Source organism: Notothenia rossii (assembly GCF_949606895.1).
Source record: "Notothenia rossii genome assembly, chromosome: 10".
In the NCBI taxonomy this organism is placed as follows: Eukaryota; Metazoa; Chordata; class Actinopteri; order Perciformes; family Nototheniidae; genus Notothenia; species Notothenia rossii.
Genome location: NC_136908.1, coordinates 40328720 through 40342506, shown reverse-complemented (window position 1 = coordinate 40342506; position 13787 = coordinate 40328720). Strand labels below are relative to the sequence as shown.

The following is a 13787-nucleotide window of genomic DNA, read 5'->3' as shown; positions in this document are numbered from 1 at the left end:
GTGTGTGTGTGTGTGTGTGTGTGTGTGTGTGTGTGTGTGTGTTTGGACTCGCATCTTATTCCACTCGCTTTGTACATGGTTTGCTTAACTGTTATACTGCTGCCTGGTGGTAAAAAGATGCATTGCCTATACATAAGCACCTATCATTACAGTAATATTACCGGTATTTAAATATTATTTAGCCCAGTTATAAATGGAGCATTAGTTTATTATCTAGCATGACTTTAATATCTCTATCTTCTTAATTTTCAGCAAGTGTTGCCAGATAGAAAGACATTTGCCAAAGAGTTGGATAAAGAATATGCTATCATGGAAAAGGAGCTGAGGAAAACTATCGATGCCCAGGATTATGTGTCAACAACGGCAGACATATGGAGTGCTAACAACAAAAGTTTATTGGGGGTGACTGTGCATTGGATCGATGCAGATACCTTGAAACGAAAGAAGGCTGCGATCGCTTGTAGAAGATTTAGGGGTCGACACACGTACGACGCAATAGCAACAGAGCTGGAGGACATTTTCTCTCAATATGGACTTACCAACGATAAAGTGACTGCATGTGTGACGGACAACGGGAGTAACTTTGTGAAGGCGTTCAAGGAGCATCAGCAGCGGCAAGTGGAGTCCGATGAGGAGGAAGATGAGGTGGATGGCGATGGTGAGGCAGACTTTACAGACCTTCACAGTGTGCTTGCCGCCGCCAAAGATGATAATGCCCAGGACGGGCTATGTGTACTGCCTCCCCATCATAGATGCGCAGCCCATACACTTAATCTAATTGCGAACAATGAGGTTGATAAATGGCTGTCATCTAACGTAGAATCTAGAGCTGTGTATCGTAGTGCTACAGCCAAATGTTCAGCGTTGTGGACGAAGGCCAGCCGCTCCACAGTCGCATCAGAGTTCCTGGAAGAAGTCAGTGGTAGAAAATTGATTGTTCCCACAGTAACAAGGTGGAACTCATACTTTGACGCCTATTCTCGGATCACAGAAATTCCCCTCACTGACATCAATAATATCTGCACACAATTTCAAATGAAATGTATGAACGACAGGGAATACCAATTTCTCAAGGAATACTGTTCCATTATGAAGCCTTTCACAGTTGCACTGGATATCTTACAGGGTGAGGACACTTGTTTTTATGGAACGCTTCAACCAACACTAGAAGTTCTCATGGGAAAAATCTTAGCAATGAAAACTGGCCTATCAGCAATGACCACTGGGCTGCCTGAAGTTATTGTGGGAGCAATCAAAACTCGATTTGCCGCAATAATTGACTCCAAGGAAGCACTGCTTGCCGCTGTCTCACTGCCTAAGTTTAAGCTGCGTTGGGTAAAAGAAGAAGCCAGAAGAGACTATATCAAGATACTCCTCATGTCAGAGTGTCGTTCCCTAACAACACAAGAGCCTGCAGCCCTCATGCCCGATGTCCCTCAACCTGCTGCTGTTGCCTCCAGCGAGGACGATTTTTTTGCCTTTGACTTACAGCACGTTACCACAGCTGATGCGCCCATGTCTGTGGAAACAGAGGTAATGTCTTATTTTAATTCTGCCCCTATGATGGAAAGTCTGCACCAGTTTCCAAGAATTAAAAAAATCGCACTCCGCTGTAATGCCCCAACGCCATCCAGTGCACCAGTAGAAAGACTTTTCAGTCTTGGAAATCTTGTGCTCACCCCAAAACGCAACCGTCTCGGTGATGGACGCTTTCAACGCCTTCTCCTGATGCGCTTCAACCGTCATTTCAGTCAAGGCGGTAATGGAATAGGCCAGCCCCCCACCATAGAAAAATAAGTAGGCTATAGGTCAAGGCTTTAAAGGCTTTCATACTTAAATGTATTTTACGAGCATTAATCGGCTGTATTCTACCTCTGTTTTGGCAGTAACAGGTTTCCTGTTTATTTGTTTTATTTTCAATATTCCAATGTGTGTGTTAAATATAGTGGAGCTTCATTTGTTTTGTGAAGTATTTCCTACGAGGCCTTTTTTGTATTTAGATTTGACCAGACTTTGTTTGGTAGCCTATGTTCTAGGCGTTGTTTGGCAAATAGCAGGGCTCCTATTTTTGGCCTACGTTACATTTAGTAGCAATTTTAAGCAATGTTTGGCTTACATGTTAATAGTGTTGAACTGAAAATGGCTGAGCCGTAAGCTATTCCTTGAGGCATAATCCTTTTTGTATTTTTGATAAAGCTTCTTCTTTGTCCACTAAATACATTCAAACTTCTTGTGCTTGGAACTTGAATTAAATAAAAGAAAGTAACAAAAAGAAAAATATATTGCACACCTTGTCATTTCATAATGTTATAGATGTCATTATAGTGAGCTCTAGCTCTATTGTATTTAATATATAGGCCTAGACTTATAAATATTTACAGTATCTCTACTATAATTGACCAGACTTTGATCCTTTGTCTGCTTTAAATAAGTTTATAAGTTGTTAGTAGCCTTAAGGGCCTACACAGTTGTTATGCTATACCACATTGCCCTTCACTGGATGTATAATGAGCTGCACTAAACTACATTTTAGCATTTAAAATAACTAGCCATTCTTTTGCGGTTATTTTGGTGAAAGTAACTAAAAAAGTAACTAAAGTAGTGTAACTCATTACATTTCAGAGACAGTAATATTGTAATGTAACGTATTACTTTCAAAAGAGAGTAATAAGTAATATGTAATATATTACATTTTGGAAGTAACTTGCCCAACACTGTAAACCGTACACCCCAGCACGTGCACTCTGCTCTGCATCAGCCAAACGGCTCGCTGCACCCTCACTGCGAGGGGGACCCAAGTTCCCATCAGCAAAAACACGTGGGTTTGCTATCCTGGTTCCAAAATGGTGGAATGAGCTCCCCATTGAAATCAGGACAGCAGATAGCTTGTACATCTTCCGGGACAGACTGAAAACTCATATTTTTCAACTCCACTTCGAGCGATAGAATTATTAACAAAGCACTTATATACTAATAAAGGGCTGTCTTATCCAAAGCCAGTTGAGTAGCACTTGAAATGTTTGGCTCTATGAAACCTGATGTACTTATATGATTCTGTTTTCTTCAAGTTTGTATTTTGTTGGTCGAACGCACTTTTTGTAAGTCGCTTTGGATAAAAGTGTCAGCTAAATGCAATGTAATGTAACTCCAAAAATATAACTGCCGCTGAGGCACCAGTGAATCTTATGGAGGGAAAGATCCAAGTCCAGGCAAAAACGCCTTTTGAACGTTTATTTCTATTATCCAATTCCAACAAAAGTACAATTAACTATGGTTTCTTTTGTTGTCCTGCAGCCAGCCTTTAGGTGGTAAAAACATGCCAGTACTGGTGCGCTATCCCACTTCCACCTGTCTCCTACATATGCATATCACCAGGTGTCCAAATCACCCTGTGCCCTAAAGCTGCCTTCAAAATAAAAGCATAACAAATTACTTGAATTCAACTAGAATAATTGCTAGAAATAATTATTCATTTAATATAAACAAAAACAGCAAGAAAATAAATGTTTGAGAATTAAAAAATACAACGAATATCCATTGAAATATGGAGAAGAAGATGCTAAATGGGGATAGCCCCTATCATGAAAGCATGTATTTTAAGTAGTAGTAGAAAAGGAATCCTGCATTCACTTGACAAAAAAAGACTTTGCTCTATGAGCACGACAGGTTTGTTGGTACACCATAAACACAGAGATGTAACTAGTTCATTAACTCAAGCAGTGTACTCACATTTTTATTTTTGTAATGGATTAATGTAAAGAGCATTTTCAATGAATCCTTCTTTTCCGGTTGATGTCATCATATATCTGTGTTTTCAACAAGGATTGAACAGTGACCAAACAGTGCGACCAAAGCCTTTTCAATTGCAACCACAAGAACAATTTCTCCTTGGCATGTTACCTGTTCAACACACACCTGCCCTCCGTATCTATTATTATACTGTGTGTCCAGCTTAGGCACAGGACCTTTCCTACCAGTAGATTATGTTTTATAACAGGACTGACACACTTTGGGAGTGATGCACACTTAATGTGTTATCTCTCTTGACTGCAATTGAAACTGCAGTGATGTGGAGATGTATCTGATGAGCTTTAGCGCCCAATCAGTAACTGCACAATAGGGGGCGTGACGGCTCTAATAGACTTCCATGAAGGATGTGCTTGTGCTTCCTTGCTCATGGCCGCTCATAGGTCACTCTTTGGCTGCCCAAGCAGAAATAAAAGCTTTAGGGCGCTCCAGAACGACGTCCAGTTGAAAAAACTGAAACATTGACGTTTAATTAAAAAAGCAATAATATTAGGTTGAACCTAATATTTTGCATTTAAACTTAATATTATGGCTTTCAACTAATCTAATACAGTTATTTGAAATCTGTTGACATAATACATTTAATTAAAGTCAACGTTTCAATTTTTGCAGTGAAAGAATCGAAGAGCAAGGAAAGGTCAAATAAGAGACTTCAGTCATCAGATGATGGGAGGAGGTGGAGGTGGACAGGAGGGCAGCTGACTGATGGGTCAAAACTAAAGGCCACGGCAGACCATCAAAAGAGGCGGGAAAACACACAGGCAGGAAGTGAGTTTCAGTTAGATTTTTTTTCGCCGGCCGTTAAAGTTTCAATCTTCCGGACAAAATTAGAAAAGTGCCGGTCAAAGGTCTTCTTTGTTATTTATTGAACTTTAAAACAAATTGATAACAACTCTATATAAGAATAAAAAACGGAGCCTCTCTTTTCGTCCCCCTCTTCTGACAGCCCAGCAGCTGATCTCTGAGCAGGAGAGGTGGAGAGAGGCGGGGCTATTGCTTCAACGTTATCAGGAAATGATCGTATAAGGCGTAGACACGGAGCCGTTTGCCCCCCGGAGCGTTTCGTTTGCAGATCTACCTACCTTGGGAACCGTTATCGTTATCATTTTCTGCGTTTCCATGTCGGCCTCGTGTGGCCGAACCGTCTATCCTATAGAGAACTGTAGCGGATACGACAGTTATCGTTCTCGTGTGGCTGGGGCCTTAGTCGATTACTCAAGTATACCGATATTTCGTTTCATAAATCTGGATTCATGTTTACTTGTTTTTCGAAGAGATGAGACTAATTTGATTTCTGCTGTAAAGACAGACATAAGACATGAATGGAGGAGTAGACACTATTCAAGTGTGGAGTCTCCAAACACATGCCCCTCTTAACATAACAAAACACTAAATTGAGTTTAGTTTAGTTACACAATTAAAGACAAAGACAATTAAAGAACACTGTTTGGTTATTTTTCTACATGTTCTTAAAGAAAGACTAAACATAAAGGGGAGAAGAAGGAGAATCAGTCCTGTGTCACAGAAGGATAAAACAGAGAACATGTTAACGCAATAAAGCTGAGGAGCGGAAATAGCATTTCTGTGTCTGAACAGATGGGGAACAGCAGTCTAAACTGTTTACCCATAACATAATGTCAAATCCTGTTCACAGCCCGCTATTTGAGCACTTCCGGGCAGAGGAGACATACAAATACTGCAGGAGAAACCTACAATAGAGGAGAGGCTAAATGCTTTGAGTGTGTGCTCACAGCACTACAACATATTTACCTGCTCTGGCCCTTTGCCAGAAAATAAATAAAGTACGAGAGCACACACCATACGTTTTTATAGATCTCTCCACAACTGGAGTCCGCCAAAACTCAATCTTTTTTTCTGTGGAATATCTAAAACAGCTACACTCTTTTGTGTGTCTGGTTGGTCTGAATTTCTGACCTTTGATTTTATAATTAGAGTAAAAACCCAGCCTTACTGGCAGGCTGATCAGTTTAAGATGGAAGACAGTGAAGTCAATACTGTGGTTAGTTATAGATCCCCCCCAAGGAATAACTATAATCATCAAGAAGCTGGTACTAAAACTAAATGACTGCCAAAACATTATGGTCCTTATAGGTTTTAATTATTTGAAAAGGAAAACACCATCTGAGTTAATGAAACACTATTGCCCATAAAAGGCCATAGCAGTGATGATGCATGTTTGACAGTGTTGGAGATTCTCCAAATCCCATTTCCATTGGACTTTCAAAATGTAGGTCATGATTTGATTCGATTATATTTTCTTAAGCACTGAAGGCTTTGCTTTTGTTAAACCATGGAGTAGTTCAGTTTTTTTTCTTTGGAAAAAATAAGCTTATTCTAATGGACATTTCAGAATTCAAATCCTGAGGCCTGTAATGTTGTGGCATATTTGCTTAGAATTGTGTATAACTTGGACATATGAAATGATATCCCAATGCAAAATGCAGAAAGAATTTGGTTTTGAGCCGAATGGAATTTCTCCTTAACCACATTGGTCTTGGATGAATCAGGAACATTTGAATCACAATGCGGGTATGGAGGAGGACGGGTGGGTCAAATAAACAAACAAACAAACAAACAAACAAACAAACAAACAAACAAACAAACAGAACCTTCATCCAGGAGACTGCTGTTCAAGTGTGTAAAATCAAAAGGTAGCTTTATTACTTATTACTTAATTACTTAATAATTACTTAATCATGCAGCAAACACACTTTCTTTTTAGAGCAAAACCATCAGTTTTTTCTAACCAAATAGTTATCCGCCTTACATTACAAGAAAAACAGCTATGACAAAATAAGCTTCTCTCAAACAGAAGTGAGAATGCAGTTCAGTTGTATTCAAATGTAAATTCATATGGGGGATAATTGTAAAAGAAAACACTTGTTTGCATTTTGACTGAATCATGATCAAATTATTCCACCAGATATGATAGTTGATTAAACATATTATTCATAAAAACCTATCTGTTTCCATAGAAACATGGAAAATCCAGCCCAGGTTGGACTTCCTGATCTAGATGTAGTGGTATGTTGACCCCCAGCCTTGAAAGAACACAGGAAAAGCACAGGGCTAATGGCGGTCCAACTGCTTCTTTGTGCCCTTAGGCCTCTCTGGCTATTGCCATCCATAGCATTGTTTTATGTGTCATATATTTATATATGCTGCTTTTGTGGAATACCATGTAAGGAGATATATGGAAACAACATGAGGATTATAGATTAAGGCTTTCTTTATCCTGGCTGTTAATATATTGTATTTCAAGATCAAGTAAAAGAGAGTTTCAGCCCTGAATGAAAATGCCACGTATAAAATAGACCTCATTAAATATTATAGAGGCTGAGGAGGAGTTCAGCTCAGAATATTTAATGAGGTCTTTCCATATATACGCCGGGATCCTAACTAATCCTGTTGCTGTGGTCGTGTGTTCTGGATCCTCTATCCTGAGCACTGGATCTGAGTCCTGGACTTCGAGTCGTGGCTGAACCTGTCTCTGCGGTCCTGCCAGACTCTCACCATACTACTTCCCTGATGGCTCCCACAAGATTGCTGACATCCTCGTGGATTCAGCTTCCTATTGTGCACACATGCATTTCCAAACATTTGGACTACCTATGTTGTAAATGTATTATCTTTTCAATTTACACACGGCATCTATTGCACGTCTGTCAGTCCTGGGAGAGGGATCCCTCCTCTGTTGCTCTCCCTGAGGTTTCTCCCATGTTCCCCTTTAAACTGTGGGGTTTTCTCTGGAAGTTTTTCCTTGTAGGATGTGAGGGTCAAAGCCTCTAAGGACAGAGGGTGTCGTATTGTCATACTGATATTCTGTACACACCGTGAAGTCCACTGAGACAAATGTAACATTTGTGATATTGGGCTATATAAATAAACATTGATATTTTATATAACACGTAACATCAAAGTATCATTGTGAGATAACCATGAAACCATGTTTTAATGTTAATTAAGCAATCCAAGAATTCTATTTTTTACGACAGTATTTTCCAGTAACTGAAGGAACCAGCACAAACAATTTATGCTTAACAAATGTATAAAAACACACAAAAAGAGGAGAGGGAGTAAAACATGTTGACAAATCAGAATGGAGGAAAGGCTTTGGTTGGGACTGTAGATGAGATTGACCCTGCATTAACATCAGTCTCACAGGGCCACGCAGCTAGAGGATTTTAATTTACAGCCAGGGCAAATGGTCAAAGTGTTAAAGGAAATGGTAGTGGTGAAAAATCCCCAGAGCACCTGACCTCTGACCTCATGCCTTATGACGGAAAACAGTTCCACCTGCAACACAAAGGTGAATATCATTCTGAGAGGCGCAAAGCATTAAAAAGCCATTTTAAAATCTCTCCATTGGCGTTTCTGCCTAGAAATAAATAATGATTACTCCCTGAACACTTTTCTTTGGAAACACAAATTACAGACCAAAAAGTCCTATATGGAAAGAGGCAGGGCTAACTTCTAAGTTCCATTTCAGAGAGTTTCTTCTCAATGTTTTACTTATTCAACTCCTGGTAGCTGAGTAAAGCTGCCATACTGCATATTTTTAAGACAGCAATGGATTATATGTGTTTGGTAAAGGTGTTGTTTGTAGTGAGAATCACATCCTGATTGATAAGCATCATTCAGCGTCTTTTAGCTCATTGTTTTGACTTCATGGTTTTACTGTTCTGGTTCATTCTCACGGTTTTCATCAAACTTTTTTTCCAGAAACGCCAGTTAAGCTGTTTTCAGTACAAAAGTAATGTGGTTAAAAAAACCCTGAAAAAACCACTATACACTCACAACCCACCACAACAGCAGACAGAGAGTAAGAAACAAGCCAGTGAACACAGTGGAGCATTTAGGAGAGTGAATCAAGAACAAACCTACATCAGGTGGACAGAAACATGACTCCAAATAGATGATGAAGGATAACATATATAAATACAATAGATAACCTAACATATATATACATAACATATATATGCTCATTGTTTTGGGACTTTAACTCAGACGCAAACCTCCAAAACACAGAAGCATTGGATCATCGCTACACTATATTAGGATTCCTCTCGCCTCGTACCCCATGCAGCTTTGGCATTCTCGGACCACTGGTCCATGTTCTCCCCCAACACAGAAGCTGCTCCGCCTGTGGTCAACACTGTGAGGAGAGACTACAGCTGCTGCTTTCATTGCTAATTCAAGGCTGCGGCTACGGACCTACAACTCTGTGACACTGTGACAACACACATGTTGTGTAGTGGAAGCTTCCAATAGAACAAAGCGGGTCCAAACTGAACATTTCACTGTTTATTATTGCAGCAGTTTACAACAAGAACGGTAGTAGACGGGGAAACATGCACTCAACATCTCGTTTCATTTCATACATCAATTAATCGGAAAAACAAAGAGCAGGATACTTCCTTGCACTTCAAAATAAAAGCATTTCCTTTCAACATTTTAACAATACAAGATTTGCGTGTAACTCTTTGCATAAACCACAACTCAGGCAACTACATTATGCCAAGAATGAGTTCTATACAATAATTCCTGTAAGCCAGGCCAGAATTGCACTGACAAAGAAGGTCAGAGTGGAAATTAAAAGCTAATTACGCTGTGCTACTCTGAAAAGTTGGAAAATAACCATTAAACACATCATACCTGTCCACAAGATCAAAGGATTCAGGAACTAAAGCCTGTCTCCCTGACATCTGTGGCCCTGACTCTTTAGGAGACTGCTGTTGGCCAACATGACATCATAGAAAAGCCGAAAATATAGATAGATTACTTTACACCACGGGTCAGTGGATCCCTAGCTTCCAACAGACCGGAAGCAGCATTGTAAGTCTGGGGTAAAAAACACATCAAGCACCATCAGCACTGGCGTCCCCCAGGGATGTGTTGTCTCCCCACTGATTTTTATGCCTCTACACCAGGGGTCGGCAACCCCTGGCACGCCTGCCAGCATTGGCATGCGGCACCGTAACCAGTGGCACACTAGGAATAAGTGGAATAAGTGTACAAAATATTTCAATTGTATTTTCGGATCCTTAACGAGACCGCCGCCAGAGCGCGTCTCCCCGTTACCTGCAGAAGGAAGCCATGCACGCAACGCAGCCCCGCTCTCTTTATCTCCAGGTGACTTTCTGCCGCTTTCCTCCGTGGTGCAGTGCTGATCGTTTCACCACGGAGGAAAGCACTTCACTAATTGTAGTACCCATAAGGAGCTGTACACATGCCGCAGTTTTTGCGTGGCTGTGTATTTATTTGAAAGCCCAGTGGCGAACTGCTCATCTCTCATCAAAATAATATGCTTCAAAGGGGCGGAATGGCCATCTGTGTGTTGCACTTTCCTGTCGGCTCCCAGACCGTAGTCGAGGAGGGCAGAAGCAACAAGCTTCAGGTTCAATAACCCACTTTAGCTTAAATGACTGGAGAGAGGCGAGCTCTTCTTGGGAGGCCGTTGCATTTATTTAGCTGTTCTTCTGTTTCACAAAATACATCACAGACCTCAGTTTTTCTGCTTCCTCGTTTCACTTCCAGAAACATACACACGTTCCCTCACTGTCGCTCTACCATCCACACACACACACACACATGCACAAGCCACACCCCTCTCTCTCTCTCTCTTAAAGGGACAGCGATCTCATCTCACTCTGCATTACCCTAATATCATAACATGTGTGCTCTAGAAAATCACAGAACGGACGATCGTCCTTATTATTATGCCGTTTAAACCAATTATTTAAATGTGTTAAATTCGGCATCATGTAAGTTGCGCTGACAGGTCCACACACCGCTTCCCCTCAGCGAGGCTCCCCCGCCCTCCTGCCGATAGTTCACGAGCGTAAAGTTCCTCAACCGCCCCCCGCCCCCCCCCCCCGTTGATAATTCTCGATCGTTGGCACGCTGATCAATTTTTTTTTTTTAAATGGCACTTCATATCAAAAAGGTTGCCGACCCCTGCTCTACACAAACAACTACCAACAGGAAATCCAGCTGTTAAACCCATAAGCCTGTATTCACAAAGAGTTTTCCCTAGTGACAAGGTTTTCATACAAATCTTAGAATACATTTAGACAAATCTTAGAATTCTGATATTATCAAATAGTGAATAGGGTTAGTATAGTAAACACTATCTCCTAGTAAATCTAAAAGTCATTTAAACCCTCAAGAGAGTGCCTAATGTGACAAACATGTAGGAGTTTATTAAGCAGATGAAGAAATGGCAAATCTGAATCAGAATCAGTTTTGTTACCAAGTAGGTTTACACATGTATGGAAATTGCCTTGGAATAAAGGGTGCAAAAGACAAAGAGGTCATAGAAATATTCGCCAAACGCTGAATGTTCAGAAAACGTCATGCAGGTAGGTAATTTTAAGGTTTGTGAATTCATTAGAAATCTCTCACACAGCACAGCCAGCTAAAATGCCAGAAAAGAAAAAGATCACAATAGAGATATTCGGGAGCTGGTCAAATGTAACCATCGCTGCTGATCAGCACGGCAGAATTCACAGAAAACAGATAAAAGGAGTCATTTCCCCCCGTTAAATAGATTCAGTACTGCATTCATTTACCAGCATGACGACAACAACGTAACCCAATAAATATAGCTACCAGCAAGAGAATTAGACTACTGCGCAAGTAGGGCTATGTTTTCAACACATTGCAATTACACTGTCTTAGCAGTGGATGTTTATTTGAGATGGCAGATATTACTGTCCGTTGTATGCACATTATCACTTATTTTAACGATTGTCCCATAACACCATCACCTCGCAGCAGGGTCTCCTCCTTACTGAGAGAAGATTTGTTAGACTGACTTTGACATTCTGTGTGTGTTTCAGAATGTTTGTGAACACACCGAAGTTTTTAGATTACACAAATCATCAGCTTGATCCGGGAGGGGGATGAGTCAGCAGACAGTGGGGGGGGGGGGGGGGGGGGGGACGGACAGCTGGCCCTCAGGTACGGTCAGGACAATCTGGAAGGCTGTAGTGTACACATATTCTGCTAATAAAGCTGATTCTGGTTTGGGTATATGTCAGCATCGCTTGATAAATTAATAAAATTCAATTTTGTAGAAAAATGCTGAAAATCCCAAGCATCACTACAAGAAGACCTTCTCTGTCAAATCTGACTCAAACAACAAGTACAAATATCACACAAGGTTAGCAAACATGCCAGTGTGTGAGCATACAGTACAGAGTAGCAGAATATATGTGGATGAAAATGAAATAGCAAATCTATTGAAATACACTGTCATAAAGAACTAGAACGTAGTAATAACATATTAGGTAAACATTTACTCAACAATGGAATCTGACATTTTCATGGAAGTTTTGCCACAAAAGTTGTAATTCTGTTGAAGTTTTAAGTCTTAATTTGAATCAATAAAAAGAAAAGTGGAACCACTTTTCCCAAAAATCAATTCATTTCCATTAGACCTCCACGGCCTCATTGTTAAACCGCACAGCTCCAGTAATGCAGACTTACTGTCAAATGTTAAGACTAATGCCTGAACAGATTTAGAAAATCCACTTCACACCTTTTGTGTACATTTGAAGGTAGTGAGGTCTACATGGATATTCTTTTTTTAACCTTTATTTATTCAGAGATTCCCCTGAGAGGAAGCCTCTGGTTTGCAGGAACACACTGATCACATCCGCTCAGCTACACAAATTCACACTACTGGCCACGGAGCAGAGGGGTCTAAATTGGGGCCTCAGTGGCAGTATTAGGCGCTTTCACACCGGAGTACTTTTACCTGTACTTTTCCCGTTTAGTTCTGTTAGTGCCTGGAATTTTGCGTTCACACCAAATAGAGAACTTAGTTCAGACAACCTTTACCCCCATTTTTAGTGCCTGCTAGAGAGGTGGGACTATCCTGGGGAGAAAAAAGCATGGGAGCGGTGGAGATGAGGAGGTGTCGGTGTTCTGGCGATTTACTCGGAAGGCTTCAGTAGAAGCAGCTGGGAGTCCCAGCAGCTTCTACTGAAGCCAGTCCCCAACTCCGGGGACTTCTGGCCGGGGACTTCGGGTGGCAGTATACGCCGTGAAGTTGTTTGCGGTCTGCCAGTAAACCCAAAGCAGAAGAAGAAGAAGTGACGTCAGCGGCTAATTTGCCTAATCCTTCCCCCAGGAACTTATTCCGGTGTGAACACGATCTGCTCTTAGTTCCACGGGGGCACTAAGTGCTGGGAACTAAGTGCTGGGAACTAAGTGCTGGGAACTAAGTGCGGCAAAGTACTTGGTGTGAAAGCGGCTATTGAGGGAGGGGCTCTTCACCTTTATCACAGAGATACCAGGGAATGAACCTGATGGCCACAAGCTCTATTCCAGAACATTGAGGCCATCACACACACACAAATAATATACACAAACACTTTGTGTATTGCCTTATAACAATACCTATTTAAGTTTTAAGACCATGTTAGTTTGAGAAAGAACTAAACATATACACTATTGCCTATATAAGTAGTCAACCTCATAACTCTTCACCAATTTACTCCAATAATGCTCTCACTTGAAACTGAATCTTTGTTCATGGTTGGCTGACCTCCATAAAAGCCATTGTTAGGACAAAACAACCTAAACAGTTGGGTGGGGCTGGGCACCCACATCAGGATACATCTACTGCTTTATTATTCGATATTATGTGTACAACCTTTGTGCGCACAGCAAAGTAGGTGCAATTGTGATTTTTGCCACATTGTCACTGCACTTCCGGCGCAGACTGAAAACTCATCTCTTTCGATTCCACTTCGAGCGATAGAATTACTAACAAAGCACTTATATACTAACAAAGGACTGGCTTATCTAAAGCCAGTTGAGTAGCACTTGAAATGGTTTAGCTCTATGAAACCTGATGTGCTTATATATGATTATGTTTTCTTCAAGTTTGTATCTTCTTGGTCGAACGCACTTATTGTAAGTCGCTTTGGATAAAAGCGTCAGCTAAATGC

At 40.8% G+C, this 13787-nt stretch overlaps 1 protein-coding gene across 1 annotated transcript in view; it reads right to left on the bottom strand.

Moving 5' to 3' along the window:
- The window catches only part of LOC307022715 (carbonic anhydrase-related protein 10), a 365049-nt gene that overhangs the window by 349741 nt on the left and 1521 nt on the right, over positions 1 to 13787 (bottom strand). The window lies entirely within an intron of this gene.